Here is a 21,117-nt window from a genome sequence, read left to right as displayed (position 1 = left end):
CCGTCATGCTAGTCGCATTTCAAATGCTCAGTGAGCCACATGTGGCTAGTGGCTACTGTGTTGGACAGGGCAGCATTGTACCAGATAATGTCAGATTCCCATGGATCTCTCTGATTCCCCAGTGTCTCATGAAGGGGTATGAATAATGGTCAAGTTTATTCTTTACAACTAGGTGTAGGCCTATCTTGTGAGCTCCAATATGTATGTAACATGTGACCAAGACAGCCTACCAGAACTAAATGTAGATTCTTGACCAAGCATCTGGCCCTTTTAGGACTAAGAGCACACTGCACAGTGGTTATCATATGGAATACTTTGACAAGCATTTTGGATGAGGCTATGAAAGTAGCAAGTTATGAGAAGAAAGAGCAGACTAGTGGATGTGCTTTCCATTGCCTGGTATCATCAGTCAGGTTGACATGGCATTATGTGAGTAACTGGCATTCAAGCAAAGTGAGTTCTTTGGATAGGCCAGCAATTCTGGATTCCACTCAGTTCATCATTGAATACGTAATTGGGAAAATGTATAATTGAAGGAAAAAAGAGCCTTTAAAATCACAAGTGTGGTATGAAAATAATTAGCTACTTGTTAAGTGACATGACAGTTGTTAACATAACACTGATTAAGGGGATGAAGAAGGACAGATGATGGGAAAACCCACATCTGGTTTTCTTTCATTCCCAGTGAGAATAGGAAAAATGAAAGTAAGAATATGCTGCAGTGGTTGACTTCATGTCATCTAAGGGAAAGGAAAAAAAAATTATGTTATGTAATTCCTATGTCCCATGCCTGGGCTGGGGATTTTATGTATTCAGTCTTCCTTAATTCTTACAGTAAACCTGTGAGGTAGGATGACTATTATTCACTATTGCAATGAAGAAACTGAGCCTCAGAAAGGTGAAATTCCTATTAGTTTTTTTTAAGTGGCTACATACAATATAATATTCCATTAAATAGCTGTGCCATAACCCATTTATGCATTTCTCAATTGTTGGTCATTTAGGTTTTTTCTATTTTTTTTACTATCATAAAAAAACATTGTAATGAACATCCTTTTACATACAGATTTCGAAACTTGTCTAATCATCTCCTTAAGATACATTCCTGAAGTGATATTGATGGATCTTATGCATGTTTCTTTTTTTTTTTGTCGAAATGCACAGTTTAAATTTTTTTTTTATACAGCAGGTTCTTATTAGCTACTTCATACATGTTAGTATATGTATGTCAATCCCAATCTCCCAATTAATCCCTCTACATTCCCCCCTTGGTTTTCATACGTTTGTTCTCTACATCTGTGTCTCTATTTCTGCCTTGCAATGCGGTTAATCTGTACCATTTTTCTAGATTCCATATATATGCGTTAATGTACGATATTTTTTTCTCTTTCTGAATTACTTCACTCTGTATGACTCTAGCTCCATCCACGTTTCTACAAATGACCCAATTTCGTTCCTATTTGTGGCTAAGTAATATTCCATTGTATATATTTACCAAAACTTCTTTATACCTTCGTCTGTCAATGGGCATTTAGGTTGCTTCCATGACCTGTCTATTGTAAATAGTGCTGCAATGAACATTGGGGTGCATGTGTCTTTTTGAATTATGGTTTTCTTGGGGTATATGCCCAGTAGTGGAATTGCTGGGTCATATGGTAATTCTATATTTAGTTTTATAAGGAACCTCCATACTGTTCTCCATAGGGGCTGTATCAATTTACTTTCCCACCAACAATGCAAGAGGGTTCCCTTTTCTTCACACCCTCTCCAGCATTCGTTGTTTATAGATTTTCTGATGATGCCCATTTTAAATGGTGTGAGGTGATACCTCATTGTACTTTTGATTTGCATTTCTCTAATAATTAGTGATGTTGAGCAGCTTTTCATGTGCCTCTTGGCCATCTGTATGTTTTATTTGGACAAATGTCTATTTAGATCTTATATCCATTTTTTGATTGGGTTGTATGTTTCTTTAATATTGAGCTGCATGAGCTGCTTATATATTTTGGAGATTAATCATTTGTCTGTTGATTCGTTTGCAAATATTATCTCCCATTCTGAAGGTTATCTTTTTGACTTGTTTATAGTTTCCTTTGCTGTGCAAAAGCTTTTAAGTTTCATTAGGTCCCATTTGTTTATATATGTTTTTATTTCCATTACTCCAGAAGGTGGGTCAGAAAAGATCTTGCTGTGATTTATGTCCAAGAGTGTTCTTCCTGTGTTTTCCTCTATGAGTTTTAAAGTGTCTGGTCTTATATTTAGGTCTTTAATTCATTTTGAGTTTATTTTTGTGTATGGTGTTAGGGGGTGTTCTAACTTAGTTATTTTCCATGTAGCTGTCCATTTCCCCAGCACCACTTAGTGAAGACACTGTCTTTTCTCCATTGTATATACTTGCCTCCTTTGTCATAGATTAATTGACCATAGGTTTGTGGGTTTATCTCTGGGCTTTCTATCTTGTTCCATTGATCTATATTTCTATGTTTGTGCCAGTACCATATTGTCTTGATTACTGTAGGTTTGTAGTATAGTCTGAAGTCAGGGAGCCTGATTCCTCCAGCTCCGTTTTTTTTTTTCCCTAAAGATTGCTTTGGCTATTCATGGTCTTTTGTTTCTCCATATACATTGCAAGATTTTGTGTTCTAGTTCTGTAAAAAATGCCATTGGTAATTTGATAGGGATTGCATTGAATCTGGAGATTTCTTTGGGTAGTATAGTCATTTATCAGTATTGATTCTTCCAATCCAAGAACATGGTATTTCTCTCCATCTGTTTGTGTCATCTTTGATTTCTTTCATCAATATCATATAGTTTTCTGAGTACAGGTCTTTTACCTCTTTAGGTAGGTTTATTCCTAGGTATTTTACTCTTTTTGTTGCAATGGTTAATGGGATTGTTTCCTTAATTTCTCTTTCTGACCTTTTGTTGTTAGTGTATAGGAATGCAAGATATTTCTGTGTATTAATTTTGTATCCTGCAACTTTACCAAATTCACTGATTAGCTCTAGTAGTTTTCTGGTGGCATCTTTAGGATTCTCTATGTATAGTGTCATGTCATCTGCAGTGACAGTTTTACTTCTTCTTTTCCAATTTGGATTCATTTTATTTATCTTTTTTTCCTCTAACTGCTGTGGCTAAGACTTCCAAAACTATGTTGAATAATAGTGGCAAGAGTGGATATCATTGTCTTGTTCCTGATCTTAGTGGAAACACCTTCAGTTTTTCACCATTGAGAATGATACTTGCTGTGGGTTTGTCATATATGGCCTTTATTATGTTGAGGTAGGTTTCCTTTATGCCCACTTTCTGGAGAGCTTTTATCATAAATTGGTGTTGAATTTTTCAAAAGCTTTTTCTGCATCTATTGAGATTATCATATGGTTTTTATACTTCAATTGGTTATTATGGTGTATCACATTGATTAATTAGCATATACCGAAGAATCCTTGCATCCCTGGGATAAATCCCAATTAAAATTGATGTATGACTCTTTTGAAGTGTTGTTGGATTCTGTTTGCTAGTGTTTTGTTGAGGATTTTTGCATCTATATTCATCAGTAGTAATTTTCTTTTTTTGCTGTATCTCTGTCTGGTGTTCGTATTAGGTGGATGGTGGCCTCGTAGAATCAGTTTGGGAGTGTTCCTTCCTCTGAAATTTTTTGGAAGACTTTGAGAAGGATGTGCGTTAGCTCTTCTCTAAATGTTTGATAGAATTCACCTGTGAAGCCATCTGGTTCTGGACTTTTGTTTGTTGGAAGAGTTTTAATCACAGTTTCAGTTTCATTACTTGTGATTGGTCTGTTCATAATTTCTATTTCTTCCTGGTTCAGTCTCGGAAGGTTACATCTTTCTAAGAAATTTTACATTTCTTCCAGGTTGCCCATTTTATTGGAGTAGACTTGCTTGTAGTAGTCTCTTATGATGCTTTGTATTTCTATGATGTCTGTTGTAACTCCTACTTATTCATTTCTAATTTTATTGATTTGAGTCCTCTCCTTGTTTTTCTTGATGAGTCTGGCTAAAGGTTTATCAATTTTGTCTACCTTTTGAAATAACCAGCTTTTAGTTATATTGGTCTTTGCTATTGTTTTCTTTGTTTCTATTTCATTTGTTTCTGCTGTGATCTTTATGATTTCTTTCTTTCTATTAACTTTGGGTTTTGTTTGTTCTTCTTTCTCTAGTTCCTTTAGGTGTAAGCTTAGATTGTTTAAGATTTTTGTTTGTTTGTTTCTTGAGGTAGGATTTTTTTGCTATCAACTTCCCTCTTAGAACTGCTTTTGCTACATCCCATAGGTATTGGATCATTGTGTTTTCATTGTCCTTTGTCTCTAGGTATTTCTTCTTTGATTTCTTCAGTGATCTCTTGGTTATTTAGTAACATATTGTTTAGCCTCTATGTGTTTGTGTTTTTTACATTTTTTTCCCCTGTGATTGATTTCTAACCTCATTGAGTTGTGGTCGGAAAAGATGCTTGATACAATTTCAATTTTCTTAAATTTATCAAGGCTTGATTAATGACCCAAGATGTGATCAATCCTGGATAATTTTCTGTGTGCACCTGAGAAGAAAGTGTAATCTGCTGTTTTCAGATGGAATGTCCTATAAGTGTCAATTAAATCATCTGGTCTATTTTGTAATTTAAAGCTTGTGTTTCCTTATTAATTTTCTTTCTGGATGATCTGTCCATTGGTGTAGTGAGGTGTTAAAGTCCCCTAGTATTCTTGTGTTACTGTCGATTTCCTCTTTCATAGCTGTTAACATTTGCTTTATGTATTGAGGTGCTCCTACGTTGGGTGCATATATATTTATAATTGTTATATCTTCTTCTTGTATTGATCCCTTGATCATTATGTAGTGTCCTTCCTTGTCTCTTGTAACATTCTTTATTTTAAAGTCTCTTTTATCTGGTATGAGTGTTGCTATTCCAGCTTTCTTGTGATATCCATTTGCACAGAATATTTTTCCATCCCCTCACTTTTAGTCTGTATGTGTCCCTAGGTCTGAAATGGGTCTCTTGTAGACAGCATATATATGGGTCTTGTTTTTGTGTCCATTCAGCCAGTCTATGTTGGCACATTTGGTTGGCACATTTAATCCTCTTACATTTAAGGTAATTATCAATATGTATGTTCCTATTGCCATTTTGATAATTGTTCTGGGTTTGCTTTCGTAGGTCCTTTTCTTCTCTTGTGTTTCACTCTCAGAGAAGTTCCTGTAGCATTTGTTGTAGAGCTGGTTTGGTGGTTCTGAATTCTCTTAGCTTTTGTTTGTCTGTAAAGCTTTTGATTTCTCTGTCGAATCTGAATGAGATCCTTGCCAGGTAGAATAATCTTAGCTGTAGGTTCTTCCCTTTCATCACTGTAATATATCATGCCATTCACTTTTGGCTTTTAGAGTTTCTGCTGAGAAATGAACTCTTAACCTTATGGGAGTTCCCTTGTATATTATTTGTCATTTTTTCCTTGTTGCTTTCAATAATTTTTCTTTGTCAAGTTTTGTCAATTTGATTAGTATGTTTCTCGGTGTGTTTCTCTTTGGGTTTTTCCTGCCTGGGGCTCTCTACATTTCCTGAACTTGGGTGGCTATTTCCTTTCCCATGTTAGGGAAGTTTTTGATTATAATGTCTTCAAATATTTTCTCAGGTCCTTTCTCCCTCTCTTCTCCTTCTGGGACCCCTATAATGTGAATGTTGGTGCACTTAATGTTGTCCCAGTGGTCTCTTAGGCTGTCTTCACTTATTTTCATTCTTTTTTCTTTATTCTGTTCCATGGCATGAATTCCACCATTCTGTCTTCCAGGTCACTTATCCATTCTTCTGCTTCCATTATTCTGCTATGGATTCCTTCTAGTCTATTTTTCTTTTCAGTTATTGTATTGTTCGTCTCTGTTTGTTTGTTCTTTACTTCTTCTAGGTCTTTTTTTAAACATTTCTTGCATCTTCTCGATCTTTGCCTCTATTCTATTTTCGAGGTCCTGGATCATGTTCACTATCATTATTCTGCATTCTTTTTCTGGAAGGTTGCCTATCTCCACTTCATTAAATTGTTTTTCTGGGATTTTATCACGTTCCTTCATCTGGTACATAGCCCTCTGCCTTTTCATTTTGGCTATCTTTCTTTGAATGTGGTTTTCGTTCCACAGGCTGCAGGATTGTAGTTCTTCTTGCCTCTGCTGTCTGCCCTCTGGTAGATGAGGCTATCTAAGAGGCTTGTGCGAGCTTCCTGATGGGAGGGACTGGTGGTGGGTAGAACTGGGTGTTACTCTGGTGGGCAGAGCTCAGTAAAACTTTAATCTAGTTGTCTGCTGATGGGTGGGACTGGGTTCCCTCCCTGTTGGTTGTTTGGCCTGAGACAGCCCAGCACTGGAGGCTACAGGCTCCCTGTTGTGGCCATTGGCCAACTCGGTGAGGGCTCACACTAAGGAGCACCCCCAGAACCCCTGCTGCCAGTGTCCCATACCTGTGTTGAACCACAGCCATCCCCCACCTCTGCAGGAGAACCAACAACACTAGCAGGTTGTTCTGGTTCAGTTTCCCGCTTCTTCCCTCTGGGTCCTGATGCGCACACTACTTTGTGTGTGCCCTCCAAGAGGTGAGTCTCTGTTTCCCCCAGTCCTGTTGAAATCCTGCAATCAAATCCCAGTAGCCTTCAAAGTCTGATTCTCTGCTAATTCCTCCTCCCGATGCCTGACCCCCAGGTTTGCAAGGCTGATGTGGGACTCAGAACCTTCACTCCAGTGGGTGGACTTCTGTGGTTTAATTGTTTTCTGGTTTGTGAGTCACCCACCCAGTGGTTATGGGATTAGATTTTCTTGTGACTGTGCCCCTCCTACCATCTCATTGCAGCTTCTCCTTTGTCTTTGCATGTGGGGAATCTTTTTTGGTGGGTTCCAGTGTCTTCCTGTCAATGATTGTTCAGCAGTTAGTTGTGATTCCGGTGCTCTTCCAAGAGGGAGTGAGCGCTTGTCCTTCTACTCTGCCATCTTGAACAAATCCCATCTTCTTATCAGTCTTTTTTCCTACTTCTCTAACAGTGGGACCATCCTGCACACCTATAATGAAGGTAGACAGCTCAGTGTGAGAGTAGTTTTCAAGAAACTGTCTAGAATTCTCCCAGTAGTTAAGTTTAAGGTGGTAGAAACAGCACTGAGCTAAGTACTAGAAACTGTAGCTTCCAGTCCACCCCTGTAGTTTATCAATTTATGGCCTCTTAGCTCCAACCCTCTTCAATACCTTTTCTGTCAAAATGGACAGAAATCCTTTAAGCATCTCTCCTTTACCATAAGCAAGATATTAAGCATTCTCAGTAGAGGGTGCTGGGGGGATATTGAAGGAGGAGGGATTGTCCTGTAGTTTCTAGCTGCTGTGTAGGTGGGTTGGTAGAGAGGGAGTGAGATATCCAGTGGGGCTCTGATCCAGCCATACACCCACAATATAGGGTCCCTCAATGACCTTGAAACCTCCACCTGGCCTGGTGATAACCTTTCTGTAGGTCTTTCAATATATGTCTTTCCCTGAAGGCCTTTCCACTCATGCTATCCTCGAGCTTCCTTCTGTAGGACCCCCACATATCCTACCTGCTGACTGAAGGTTTATAACACAGGTGCTGCTCTCCACTTCCTCTGCCAGCCCGCATTACCACCTGCTTGTGCTCTGGAAGGTTCCTACTGGCCCTATGAAACTTTCCTGAAACCTAGAGTGTCCCCATCCTCTCTATCTGCTTCACTGGTTGCTGATTCTCTGCTGCCCACCTGCCCTCTGGACTTGCCTCCTGCTTACTTAGTGACTGTGGACTACCAGACCAAAATAGCAAACTTCTCTGCTGTTCAGTGGCTTCAATTATACCTTTTCCAATGAGATCTGAACCCCTTCCAAATTTGTCCTTCTTTGAGTACCTTCCTTCAGCCTTAGGGTACCATATATAGTTTCCTTATATCTTATGGTTAGTTTATTTTAGTTTAATAAGTTTGTAGTTCAGTAATTCTTTATACTGGTTTCTACCTCTTGACTAGGCCTAGACTGATGCCCCCAGACTGATACACCACTGCTAGCTGGCTCTGTGATTTTATTGGTATGTGCTTTGTTAGGCCCTTACAAATATAATTATATGTTCTCATATGAAGCCCCGGACAACCCTGTAAAGTACAGGTTATTATCCCTTGTTTAGAGATGAGGAAACTAAGGTTCAGTGACCTGTGGCGTCTAAGGTCACTCGACAAGGAAGTGGCAGAGCTTGGATGTGAATTCAGTTCTCCTGGTTGTAAGTCTATGTCTCCTTTCAGTGTATGAGCGATAGCACTTCTCCCTGGGCCTCAGTTTTCTCATAGGTACAATAAGAACAATGGACAAATAACTCATAATCTAGTATTCTGTTTGAGATTCTAAAGGTAATTAACTAAATGTGCATCTATTGAGATGTACAAATTAGTTAGTCAGAATTTGGTGTGCCATAAGTGTAAAATATGCAGTCAATTTTTAAAAATAAAATTTTATTGGAGTATAGTTAATTTACAATGCTGTGTTACTTTCTGCTATATAGTGAAATGAATCAGTTATACATATACATATATCCACTCTTCTTTAGATTCTTTTCCCATATAGCTCATTAGAGAGTATTGAGTAGAGTTTCCTGTGCTATACAGTACGCCCTTATTAGTTATCTATTTTATGTACACTAGTGTGCACATGTCAATCTCAACCTCCTAATTTGTCCCTCTCCCTCTTTCACTGGTGATAACCCTATGATTGTTTTCTACATCTGTAACTCTAGTTCTGTTTTGTAAAAAAGTTCATTTGTACCATTTTTTTTAATTCCACATATAAGAAATATCATGTATTTGTCCTACTCTGTCTGACTTACTTCACTCAGTATGACAGTCTCTGGGTCCATCCATGTTGCTGCAAATGACTTTATTTATTTATTTATTTATTTGTTTGTTTGTTTGTTTTGGCTGAGTTATATTCCATACTATAAATGTACCACGTCTTCTTTATCCATTTCTCTGTCAATGGACACTTAGGTTGCTTCCGTGTCCTGGCTATTGTATATAGTGCTGCAGTGAACATCGGAGTGCATGCATCTTTTCGAATTATGGTTTTCTCCATGGATTTGCCTCGGAGTGGGATTGCTGGGTCGTATGGTAGTTCTTATTTTCATTTTTTAAGGAACTTCCATAATGTTCACCATAGTGGCTGTACCAATTTACATCCCCGCCAACAGTGCAAGAGGGTTCCCTTTTCTCCACACCCTCTCCAGCATTTATTGTTAGTAGATGTTTTTGATGATGACCATTCTGACCATTGTGTGGTGATACCTCATTGTAGTTTTTATTTGCATTTCTCTAATGATTAGTGATGTTGAGCATTTTTCATATGCCTCTTGGCCATCTGTATGTCTTCTTTGGAGAAATGTCTAATTAGTTATCTGGCCCATTTTTTGATTTGTGTTATTGTTTTTTTTTATTTTGAGCTGCATGAGCTGTTTGTATAGTTTGGAGATTAATCCCTTCTCAGACGCTTCATTTGCAAATATTTTCTCCAATTCTGTGGGTTGTCTTTTCGTTTCATTCATGTTTTCCTATTCTGTGCAGAATCTTTTGATTTTAATTAGGTCCCATTTGTTTATTTTTGTTTTTAATTTCATTATTCTATGAGGTGAGTCAAAAGGTCTTGATGATTTATGTCATAGAGAAGGGGTCCCCAACCCCCAGGCCATGGACCAGAAACTAGGTCGATTCCTAGGTATTTTATTCTTTTTGTTGCAATGGTAAATGGGATTGTTTCCTTAATTTATTTTTCTGATCTTTCCTTGTTAGTGTATAGGATTGCAAGAGATTTCTGTGTATTAATTTTGTATCCTGCAACTTTACTAAATTCATTGATGAGCTTTAGTAGTTTTCTGTTGGAATCTTTAGGATTTTCTATATATAGTATACTGTTATCTGCAAACAGTGACAGTTTTACTTCTTCTTTGTCAATTTGGATTCCTTTTATTTCCTTTTCTTCTCTGATTGCCATGGCTAGGGCTTCCAAAACTGCGTTGAATAATAGTGGCGAAAGTGGGGACCCTTGTCTTGATCCTGATTTTAGAGGAAATACTTAGTTTTCACCACTGAGAATAATGTTTGCTGTGGGTTTGTCATATATAGCTTTTATTATGTTGGGGTTGGTTCCCTCTATGCGCACTTTCTGGAGAGTTTTTATCATAAATCGGTGTTGAATTCTGTCAACATCTTTTTCTGTATCTATTAACATGGTCATATGGTTTTTATTCTTTAATTAGTTAATATAGTATATCACATTGATTGATTTGCATATATTGAAGAATTCTTGCATCCCTGGGATAAGTCCCACTTGGTCATGGTATATGATCCTTTCAATGTGTTGTTGATTCGATTTGCTAGTATTTTGGTGAGGATTTTTAGATCTATGTTCATCGGTGATACTGGCCCATAATATTCTTTTTGTGTGATATCTCTGTCTGGTTTTGGGATCAGGGTGATGGTGTCCTCGTAGCATGAGCTTGGGAGTCTTCCTTGCTCTGTTATTTTTTTGGAATAATTTCAGAAGTATAGGTTTTAACTCTTCTCTAAATGTTTGATAGAATTCGCCTAGAGTCCATTTGGTCCTGGACTTCTGTTTGTTGGAAGTTTTTAAATCACAGTTTCAATTTCCGTACTTGTGACTTATCTGTTCATATTTTCTATTTCTTCCTTCCTGGTTCAGTCTTGGAAGGTTGTGTCTCTATAAGAGTGTGTTCATTTCTTCTAAGTTGTCCATTTTACTGGCATATATTTGCTTGTAGTTGTCTTTTAACATCCTTTGAATTTTTGTGGTGTCAGTTGTAACTTCTCCTTTTTCATTTCTATTTTTATTGATGTTAGTCCTCTCCCTTTTTTTCTTGATGAGTCTGGCTAAAGGTTTACCAATTTTTTTTTTTGTCTTCTCAGTGAACCAGATTTTAGTTTCATTGATCCTTGATATTGTTGTCTTTGTCTCTATTTTATTTATTTCTGCTCTGAGCTTTATGATTTATTTCCTTCTAATAACACATGGTTTTGTTTGTTCTTCTTTCTCCAGTTGCTTTAACTGTAAGGTCAGGATGTTTATTTGAGATTTTTCTTTTTTCCTGAGGTAAGATTTTATTGCTGTAAACTTCCCTCTAAGAACTGCTTTTGCTGTGTCTTATAGGTTTTGGATCATCATATTTTCATTGTCATTTGCCTCTAGGTATTTTTTGAGTTCCTCTTTCAGTTCTTCAGTGATCCATTGGTTGTTTAGTATCATATTTTTTAGACTCCATATGTTTTTTTATAGTTATTTTTTTCCTGTAATTGATTTCTAATCTCATAGTATTGTGTTTGGAATGCACTCGATTTTGAACATAGTATGAAAAATGTAAAATATCTCAATATTTTATATTGTTTACATGTTGAAATGAGACTATTTTCAAAATGGTGGGTTAAATAAAATATATTAATAAGTTTGCCACGGATTGCAGTGTTGGGGCTGGCAATGCAGTTGGTAAAAGTATTTTCTGAGTTAGAAGCAATTGTAGAAAGTGACATTTTTTGAGTACACTGCAAGGGAACCATATGAGACCAAAAGGGGGTCTGCCCCAGGGGAGAGAAACTGAGCTTCTTTTATGTTCCATTCTGGTCACCCTTAGGTTAATGTTTCCCCCATATGGTTGTTTGGGCTGCATGTGTTGTATCTCAATCTTCCTGGAATGCCAACTGCTTTTGACTGCTGGTAATTTCACTTTGGGGGAGGGTGCTATTTTCTTATCTTGAAAGGACCTCCCCAGCCTAAGATGAGTGTTCTATTCTTAAGCTCCACAAGTTAATTTCACCTGGTTTTCCTTTTTTAATGTGACTACTAGAAATCTTAAAATTTATAGATGTGGTTTACATTTTATTTCTATTTGATAGCACTGAACTAATCAAAGTATCTACCTTTGGTAGAGAGCTCTTGCCGTTGCAGAGGCTCTCTGTGTCTAAAAGGAACCAGAGGCAGCATTTGAAGAAAATTATATATATATAGATATAGAATTAATTAAATTATTTAACATATATAAAGTTCTTAGAACAGCAGCTGGCAATAATAAGTGTTAAATAAGTGTTTCCTGTGGTCGTCACTGTCCTCTTCCTCCTCCTCATCATCATTGTAATTACTGCCCGCAAAACAGGGAGAATAGAATAGTCCCCACAAAATTATCCCATTGATGATGGATTTACTCTGATTTCAAAAATTCAGAAAAGAAATTTTTGAATGAGGCAGAAAGAGAGAGGTAGGGGCAATGACTGTTGCCCAGGTGACTACTGGTATATGGAGAGATTTCATGTCACTAAGTGTTTAGATCTCTGTCTGGCTCCGCAGGATGTGGTAGTTGTCTTTTTGTCATAGAAACAAACAAACAAAAAAGATGTAGAAAAGAGTTCTGGGAAGTAAGAAGGGACACATTCTGAGTATCCTATTGTTCAAATGGGATTATCCTCTTCAAATTACACTGATGCTACAAACTCTTGAAATAATAAATGTCTTATGTGTAATTTGTGGAAAAGTGATGGGGCAAGCATGACAGGGAGTGACTTTTTATACTCAATAATCTCCTGTTGCTCCTGTATGGACAGATGTTGAGCTGCTGTTCAGGGATGGTTTTGGTGGCTTATGCAAGTTGCCCTGTTTGCAGAGTTCATTTACAGGCCAGTCACATCTGTTGTTAGTTCAACTTGGGTGATTAGGCCCCAGTTGACAGGCTCTTTCAATAATATGAATCTTAGAAGTCTATTTCGTAACTGAGTCATTTCATAAAGACAACAGTTCCCATCAGATTAGCCAATCTGTGATAACTTGGGCTCTAGCTTCTGTTATACAATAGCTTATAAGTGGCTGTCAGATGGTTCACTTTCCTAGCATGGAATCATGGGCCAGGTGACGTCACAGGTATCATCTGTATTGGAGGGTTTTTCCCAGGGGGAAACTTTTGATTGGGGCTCCTAATTCTCTACTTCAGGCACATCAGTTTTCTTTGGATCTATTTTATATAGGGGATTTTTGGGGATAATATTTCTTTTTAAACAGGACAATATTAGTTAAAAAGTTAGTAAACCATTTCTTTATGCTAAATCTGGATAGATCTCACTTTTCCAGTTAAATACGATTTGTCTTTCAACTTCTGTGTGGTAGTTTGGGTACTTATGCAATTAGGTGGGCATTTATTTTCTTCTAATTTTAATGTGTAATCTACAGTTTTATCAGGCTACTATTTTACAGTGCTTAGCTTTTGAAAACGTAGTGTTTGTTTTTTGTGTTCTGAAGATTGAAATTATATACAGCGTGTACACACATATATAATTTAAAGTGAATAGTATTGTCGACTGAAAAAATGCACTACCTAAAAGTTGACAATTATGTTTTTTTTTTTTTTTTTGATGAACTTTCTAAGGACTCAAGCCCGGGAGGCAACCTCTCAGACAGTTCCGAGGGACTGCTGTGAAGAGGTGAGGGATGAGCCAAGATATACAGGGGTTTTTGCAAGAAAAATCAGGTAGTTGGAACCTCAACAGATTACTGTTAATTAAAGAAAACTAGACATCTCAAGTTAATGAATTTAGTACATGAATTTTCTGTGTATGGGAAGATGCAAGAGCCTGGGCTCATTGAAATCATTCCTTTGACATGCATCTTAACTATCCAGGGCCAGTATCCTGTTTTTCTCCATCCTGAGACCCCTCAAGGTACACTGTTGCGGGTGGATGCAGTGGCTGATGGCTGGTGGCTTAATGGCAGGCATCCTGCCTGTTTCCATCCTGAGTTCCTTCAGGGCTCAACTTTGGGGTCGGCTGTAGTGGCTGATGGCTTGACAGCTGCAATAGCCTTTGTTTGCTGATATGGCAGGTGGCATTCCTAGTCCATAGTATAATAGGATCTGTAAAGAAACTCAGCAGTCTCCACTCTTTCACTCCTTCTCACAGGCATCTTTTTTTTTTTCTTTTCAATTATGGTTTGTTACAGTGTTTTAAATATAGTTCCCAGTGCTATACAATAGGGTCTTGTTGTTTATCCATTCTATATATAATAGTTTGCATCTGCTAGTCCCAAACTCCCAATCCAGCTCTCCCCAACTAGCCCTCCCTCCTTGGCAACTATTAGTCTGTTCTCTATGTCTTTGAGTCTATTTCTGTTTTTTATATAAGTTCATTTTTATCTTATTTTAAGATTCCACATATACAGTGATATCATATGGTGTTTGTCTTTGTCTCACTTACTTCAATTAGTATAATAATCTCTGGGTACATCCATGTTAGTTGCAAATGGCATTATTTCATTCTTTTTAATGGCCAAATAATACTACAGTGTGTGTGTGTGTGTATGTGTACTGCATCTTCTTTATCTCTTCATCTGTTGGTGGACAATTAGGTTGTTTCCATGTCTTGGCTATTATAAATAGTGCTGCTATGAACTTAGGAGTGCATGTATCTTTTCAAATTATAGTTTTGTCCAGATATATGCCCAGGAGTGGTATTGCTGGCTAAAATGGCAACTATATTTTAAGTTTTCTGAGTACCCTCCATACCGTTCACCATAGTGGCTACACGAATTTACATTCCCACCAACAGTGTAGGAGGGTTCCCTTTTCTCTACAGTCTCCCAGCAGTTGTTATTTGTAGACTTTTTAATTATGGCCATTCTAACCAGGGTGAGGTGGTACCAAATTGTAGTTTTGTTTTGCATTTCTCAGAGGCATCTATTTTTAACCAGTTTTATTTGTAGTCTTCAGTGGTTATTTTCCTATTTAAAAATATACTTGTATTGCTATTTCTTGATTTATCCAATTTAGAAATTACTTCTTCATGCTATGAATACAAGACAGCATTGTTCACACCTCTCTTTCCCTCCCTTTATAATTGTTGGAATAATTAAATCCTTTTACTTTTTCTATTGCTTAACTCTGTTACTTTATTATTTTTCTAGCATATTTATTGGAGTATAATTGCTTTACAATGTTGTGTTAGTATCTGTTGTATAACAAAGTGAATCAGCTATATGTATACATATATCCCCATATCCCCACCCTCTTGCATCTCCATCCCACCCTCCCTATCCCTCCCCTCTATGTGGTCAAAAAGCACTGACTGATCTCCCCTGTGATGCAGCTGTTTCCAACTAGCTATCTATTTTACATTTGGTAGTGTATGTATGTCAGTGCAACTCTCTCACTTCCTCCCAGCTTATCCTTCCCACTCCCTGTGTTCTCAAGTCCAATCTCTATGGCTACATCTTTCTTCCTGTCCTGCCCCTAGGTTCATCAGAATTTTTTTTTTAGATTCCATATATATGTGATATCATATGGTATTTGTTTTTCCCTTTCTCACTTCTCTATGTATGTCAGACTCTAGGTCCATGCACCTCATGAAAAATACCTCAATTCTGTTTCTTTTTATGGCTAATATGCAATTATATATATGTGCCACATCTTTATCCATTCATATGTCGATATTCCCTTAGGTTGCTTCCATGTCCTGGCCATTGTAAATAGTGCTGCAATGAACATTCTGGTACATGACTCTTTTTGAATTATGGTTTTCTCAGGGTATATGCCCAGTAGTGGAATTGCTGTCATATGATAGTTCGATTTTTAGTTTTTTAAGGAATTTCCATACTATTCTCCATAGTGTCTGTATCCATTTACATTCCCACCAACAGTGCAAGAGGCTTCCCTTTTCTCCACACACTCTCCAGCATTTATTGTTTGTAGATTTTTTTGATGATGGCCATTCTGACTGGTGTGAGGTGATACCTCATTGTAGTTTTTTTTGTGTGTGTGTGTGTGTGTGTGTGTGTGTGTGTGGTACACGGGCCTCTCACTGTTGTGGGCTCTCCCATTGTGGAGCAACAGGCTCCAGATGCACAGGCTCAGCGGCCATGGCTCACGGGCACAGCCGCTCCGCGGCATGTGGGATCTTCCTGGATTGGGGCACGAATCCATATCCCCTGCATCGGCAGGTGGACTCTCAACCACTGCACCACCAGGGAAGCCCCCTCATTGTAGTTTTGATTTGAATTTCTCTAATGATTAGTGATGTAGAGCATCCTTTTATTTGTTTGTTGGCAATCTGTTTATCTTCTTTGGAGAAATGTCAATTTAGATCCTCTGCCCATTTTTGGATTGGATTGTTTGTTTTTATGATATTGAGCTGCATGAGCTTCTTGTATATTTTGGAGATTAATACTCTGTCAGTTGCTTCGTTTGCAAATATTTTCTCCCATTCTGAAGGTTGTCTTTTCATCTTGTTTATGGTTTCCTTTGCTGTGCAAAAGCTTTTAAGTTTCATCTGGTCCCATTTGGTTATTTTTGTTTTTATTTCCATTTCTCTAGGAGGTGATTCAAAAAGGATCTTGCTGTGATTTATGTCAAAGTGTGTTCTTATGTATTCCTCTAAGAGCTTGGTAGTGTCTGGACTTACATTTAGGTCTTTAATCCATTTTGAGTTTGTTTTTGTATATGGTGTTAGAAAGTGTTCTAATTTTGTTCTTTTCCATGTAACTGTCCAGTTTTGCCAGCACCACTAATTGAAGAGACTATCTTTTCTCTACTGTGTATTCTTGCCTCCTTTTTCAAAGATAAGGTGAATATATGTGTGGGGGTTTATCTCTGGGCTTTCTATCCTGTTCCATTTATCTATACTTCTGTTTTTGTGCCAGTACCGTACTGCCTTGATGACTGTAGCTTTGTAGTATAGTCTGAAGTCTGGAAGCCTGATTCCTCTAGCTCCATTTTTTTCCCTCAAGATTGCTTTCGCTATTCGGGAATTTGTGTTTCCATACAAACTGTGAAAATTTTTGTTCTATTTCTGTGAAAAATGCCCTTGGTAGTTTGATAAGGATTTCATTGAATCTGTAGATTGCTTTGGGTTATATAGTCATCATTACAAGGTTGATTCTTCCAATCCAATTACACTGTATGTCTCTCCATCACTTTGTATTATCTTTCATTTCTTTCATCAGTGTCTTATAGTTTTCTGCATACAGGTCTTTTGTCTCCTTGGGTAGGTTTATTCCTAGGTTTTTTATTGTTTTTGTTGCAGTGGTAAATGGGAGTGTTTCCATAATTTCTCTTAAAGATTTTTCATCATTAGTTTATAGGAATGCAAAAGATTTTTGTGCATTAATTTTGTTTCCTGCTACTTTACCAAATGCATTGATTAGCTCTAGTAGTTTTCTGGTAGCATCTTTAGGATTCTGTATGTATTGTATCATGTCATCTGCAAACAGTGAGCGCTTTACTTCTTTTCCAATTTGGATTCCTTTTATTTCTTTTCCTACTCTGACTGCTGTGGCTAAAACTTCCAAAACTACATTGAATAATAGTGGTGATAGTGGGCATCCTTGTCTTGTTTCTGATTTTAGAGGAAATGGTTTCAGTTTTTCACCATTGAGAATGATGTTGCCTGTGGGTATGTCATATATGGAGTTTATTATATTGAAGTAAGTTCCCTCTATGCTGACTTCCTGGAGAGTTTTTGTCATAAATTGGTGTTGAATTTTGTCGAAAGCTTTTTCTGCATCTGTTGAGATGATCATATGGATTGTATCCTTCAGGTTGTTAATATGGTGTATCACATTGATTGATTTGCGTATATTGAAGAATCCTTGCATTGCTGGGGCAAACTCCATTTGATCATGGTGTACGATCCTTTTAATGAGCTGTTGACTTCTGTTTGCTAGTATGTTGTTGAGGAATTTTGCATTTATGTTCCTCAGTGATATTGGTCTGTCGTTTTTTGTTTTTTTGTGTGACATCTTTGTCTGGTTTTAGTATTAGGGTGATAATGACCTCGTAGAATGAATTTGTGAGTGTTCTTCCCTCTTTTATATTTTGGAAGAGTTTGAGAAGGTTAGATATTATCTCTTCTCTGAATGTTTGATGGAATTCGCCTGTGAAGCCATCTGGTCCTGGGCTGTTGTTTGTTGGAAGATTTTTAATCATACTTTCAATTTCAGTGCTTGTGATTGATCTGTTTATGTTTTCTATGTCTTCCTGGTTCAGTTTCGGATGATTGTTCTTTTCTAAGAATTTGTCCATTTCTTCCAGATTGTCCATTTTATTTTCATATTGTTGCTTGTAGTAATCTTTGATGATTTTTTGTATTTTTGCAGTGTCAGTTGTTAATTCCCCTTTTTCATTTTAATTGTATCAATTTGAGTCTCGTGTCTTTTTTTCTTGATGAGTCTGGCTAATGTTTTATCTATTTTGTTTATCTTCTCAAAGAACCAGCTTTTAGTTTTATTGATCTTTGCTACTGTTTCCTTCACTTCTGTTTCATTTATTTTTGAGCTGATCTTTATGATTTCTTTACGTCTGCTGACTTTGGGTATTTTTTGTTCTTCTTTCTCTAATTGCTTTAGGTGTAAGGTTAGGTTGTTTATTTGCTATTTTCTTGTTTCTTCTCATAGGTTGCATTGCTGTAAACGTCCCTCTTAGAATTGCTTTTGGTGCATCCCATAGGTTTAAGGTCATCCTGTTTTCATTGTCACTTATTTCTATGTATTTTTTGATTTCCTCTTTGATTTCTTCAGTGATCTCTTGGTTATTTAGTAGCGTATTGTCTAGCCTCCATGTGTTTGTATTGTTTACAGTTTTTCCTGTAATTGATATCTAGTCTCATAGTTTTATGGTCAGAAAAGATACTTGATATGATTTCAATTTTCTTAAATTTACCAAGGCTTGATTTGTGACCCAAGATATGATCTATCCTGGAGAATGTTCCATGAGCACTTGAGAATAAAGTGTATTCTGTTGTTTTTGGATGGAATGTCGTATAAATATCAATTCAGTCCATCTTGTTTAATGTATCATTTAAAGATTGAGTTTCCTTGTTTATTTTCATTTTGGATGATCTGTGTATTGGTGTAAGTGAGGCATTAACGTCCCCTACTGGTATTGTGTTACTGTCTGTTTCCCCTTTTATGGCTGTTAGCATTTGCGTTATGTATGGAGGTGCTCATATGTTGGGTGCATAAATATTTACAATTGTTTTATCTTCTTCTTGGATTGATCCCTTGATCATTATGTAGTGTCCTTCCTTGTCTTTGGTCATAGTCTTTATTTTAAAGTCTATTTTGTTTCATATGAGAATTGCTACTCCAGCTTTATTTTGATTTCCATTAACATGGAATATCTTTTTCCATCCCCTCACTTTCAGACAGTATATGTCCCTAGGTCTGAAGTGGGTCTCTTGTAGACAGCATATATATGGGTCTTGTTTTTGCATCTATTCATCCAGTGTATGTCTTTTGGTTGGATCATTTAATCCATTTACATTCAAGGTAATTATCAGTATGTATATTCCTATTACCATTTTCTTAATTGTTTTGGGTTTCTTTTTGTAGGTCTTTTCCTTCTCTTATTTTTCCTGCCTAGAAAATTTCTTTAGCCTTTGTTGTATAGCTGCTTTGGTGATGCTGAATTTTCTAAACTTTTTCTTGTCTGTAAAGGTTTTAATTTCTCCATCAAATCTGCATGAGATCCTTGCTGCATAGATTAATCTTGGTTGTATGCTTTTCCCTATCACCAGTTTAAATATGTCCTGCCTCCCCCTTCTGGCTTTCAGAGTTTTTGCTGAAGGATCAGCTGTTAACCTTACGGGGATTACCTTGTATGTTATTTGTAACATTTTCCTTGCTGCTTTTAATATTTGTTCATTGTATTTAAATTTTGACAGTTTGATTAATATGTGTTGTGATGTGTTTCTCTTTTGATTTATCCTGTACGGGGCTCTCTGTGCTTCCTGGACTTTATTGATTATTTCCTTTCCCATATTACGGAAGTTTTCAATGATAATCTCTTTAAATATTTTCACAGACCCTCTCTCTTTCTCTTCTTTTTCTTGGACCCCTATAATTCAAATTTTGGTGCATTTTATGTTGTCCCAGAGGTCACTGAGACTGTCCTCAATTCCTTTCATTCTTAATTTTTTATTCTGCTCTGTGATCGTTAGTGCCACTATTTAATCTTCCAGTTCACTTATCCGTTCTCCTGCCTCAGTTATTCTATTGATTTCTTCTAGAGCATTTTAAATTTTATTTGTTGTGTTGTTCATCATGGTTTATTTGCTCTTTAGTTCTTCTCTTTCCTTGTTAAGCATTTCTTGTACTTTCTCCATACTATTTCCAAGATTTTGGATCATGTTTACTATCGTTACTCTGAATTTTTTTTAAAGTAGACTGCCATTTCCTTTACATTTGTTTGTTCTGGTGGGTTTTTATGTAGCTCCTTCATCTGCTGAATATTTTTCTGTCATCTCATTTTGCTTAACCTACTGTGTTTGGGATCTCGTTTTTTCAGGCTGCACGTTCATAATTCCCATTGTTTCTGGTGTCTGCCCCTAATGGGTGAAGTTGTTTCAGTGGCTTGTGTCAGCTTCCTGGTGGAGGGGCATGGCGCCAGTATTCTGGTTGGTGCGTCTGGATCTTGATTTTCTAGTGGGCATTGCCGTGTCTGGTGTTGTGTTTTGGTGTGTCTGTGAACTTAGTATGATTTTAGACAGCCTCTCTGCTAATGAATGGGGTTATGTTCCTTTCTTGCTAGTTGTTTGGCATGGGGCGTCCAGCACTGGAGCTTTCTGGCCGTTGGGTGGAGCTGGCTCTTACTGTTGAGATGGAGATCTCTGGGAGAACTCTTGCCAATTGATATTACATGGGGCTGGGAGGTCTCTGGTGGTCCAACACCCTTAACTCGGCTCTCCCACCTCAGAGGCTCAGGCCTGATACCAGACCAGAGCCCCAAGACCCAGTCAGCCAGATGGCTCAGAATAAAAGGGAGAAAAAAAGAAAGAAAAAGGATAATAATAAAATAAAATAAAATGAAATTATTTTAAAAAATTAAAAATTTTTAAAATAAAAAATTGAAAAAGTAATGAAAACAAAAGAGCAACCAAACCAATAAACAAATCCACCATTTATAACAAGCACTGAAAAGTATACTATGATAAACATAAAAATCAGAAACAAGTCAGTCGCAGCTAGCACACCCCCAAGTCTACAGTTGCTCCCAAAATCCACTGCCTCAATCTTGGGTTGATTCATTCTCTATTCAGGTATTCCGCAGATGCCGGG

General features: G+C 37.2%; 1 protein-coding gene across 4 annotated transcripts in view; it reads left to right on the top strand.

The window, feature by feature from the left end:
* The window catches only part of OPHN1 (oligophrenin 1), a 627,727-nt gene that overhangs the window by 267,787 nt on the left and 338,823 nt on the right, over window positions 1-21,117 (top strand). The gene's annotated exons all lie outside the window — the stretch shown is intronic.

Source organism: Mesoplodon mirus, assembly GCF_964341445.2.
Source record: "Mesoplodon mirus genome assembly, chromosome: X".
NCBI classification, from domain to species: domain Eukaryota; kingdom Metazoa; phylum Chordata; class Mammalia; order Artiodactyla; family Ziphiidae; genus Mesoplodon; species Mesoplodon mirus.
The sequence above is the reverse complement of the archived record's forward strand: the minus strand, read 5'-3'. Positions and strand labels throughout refer to the sequence as shown.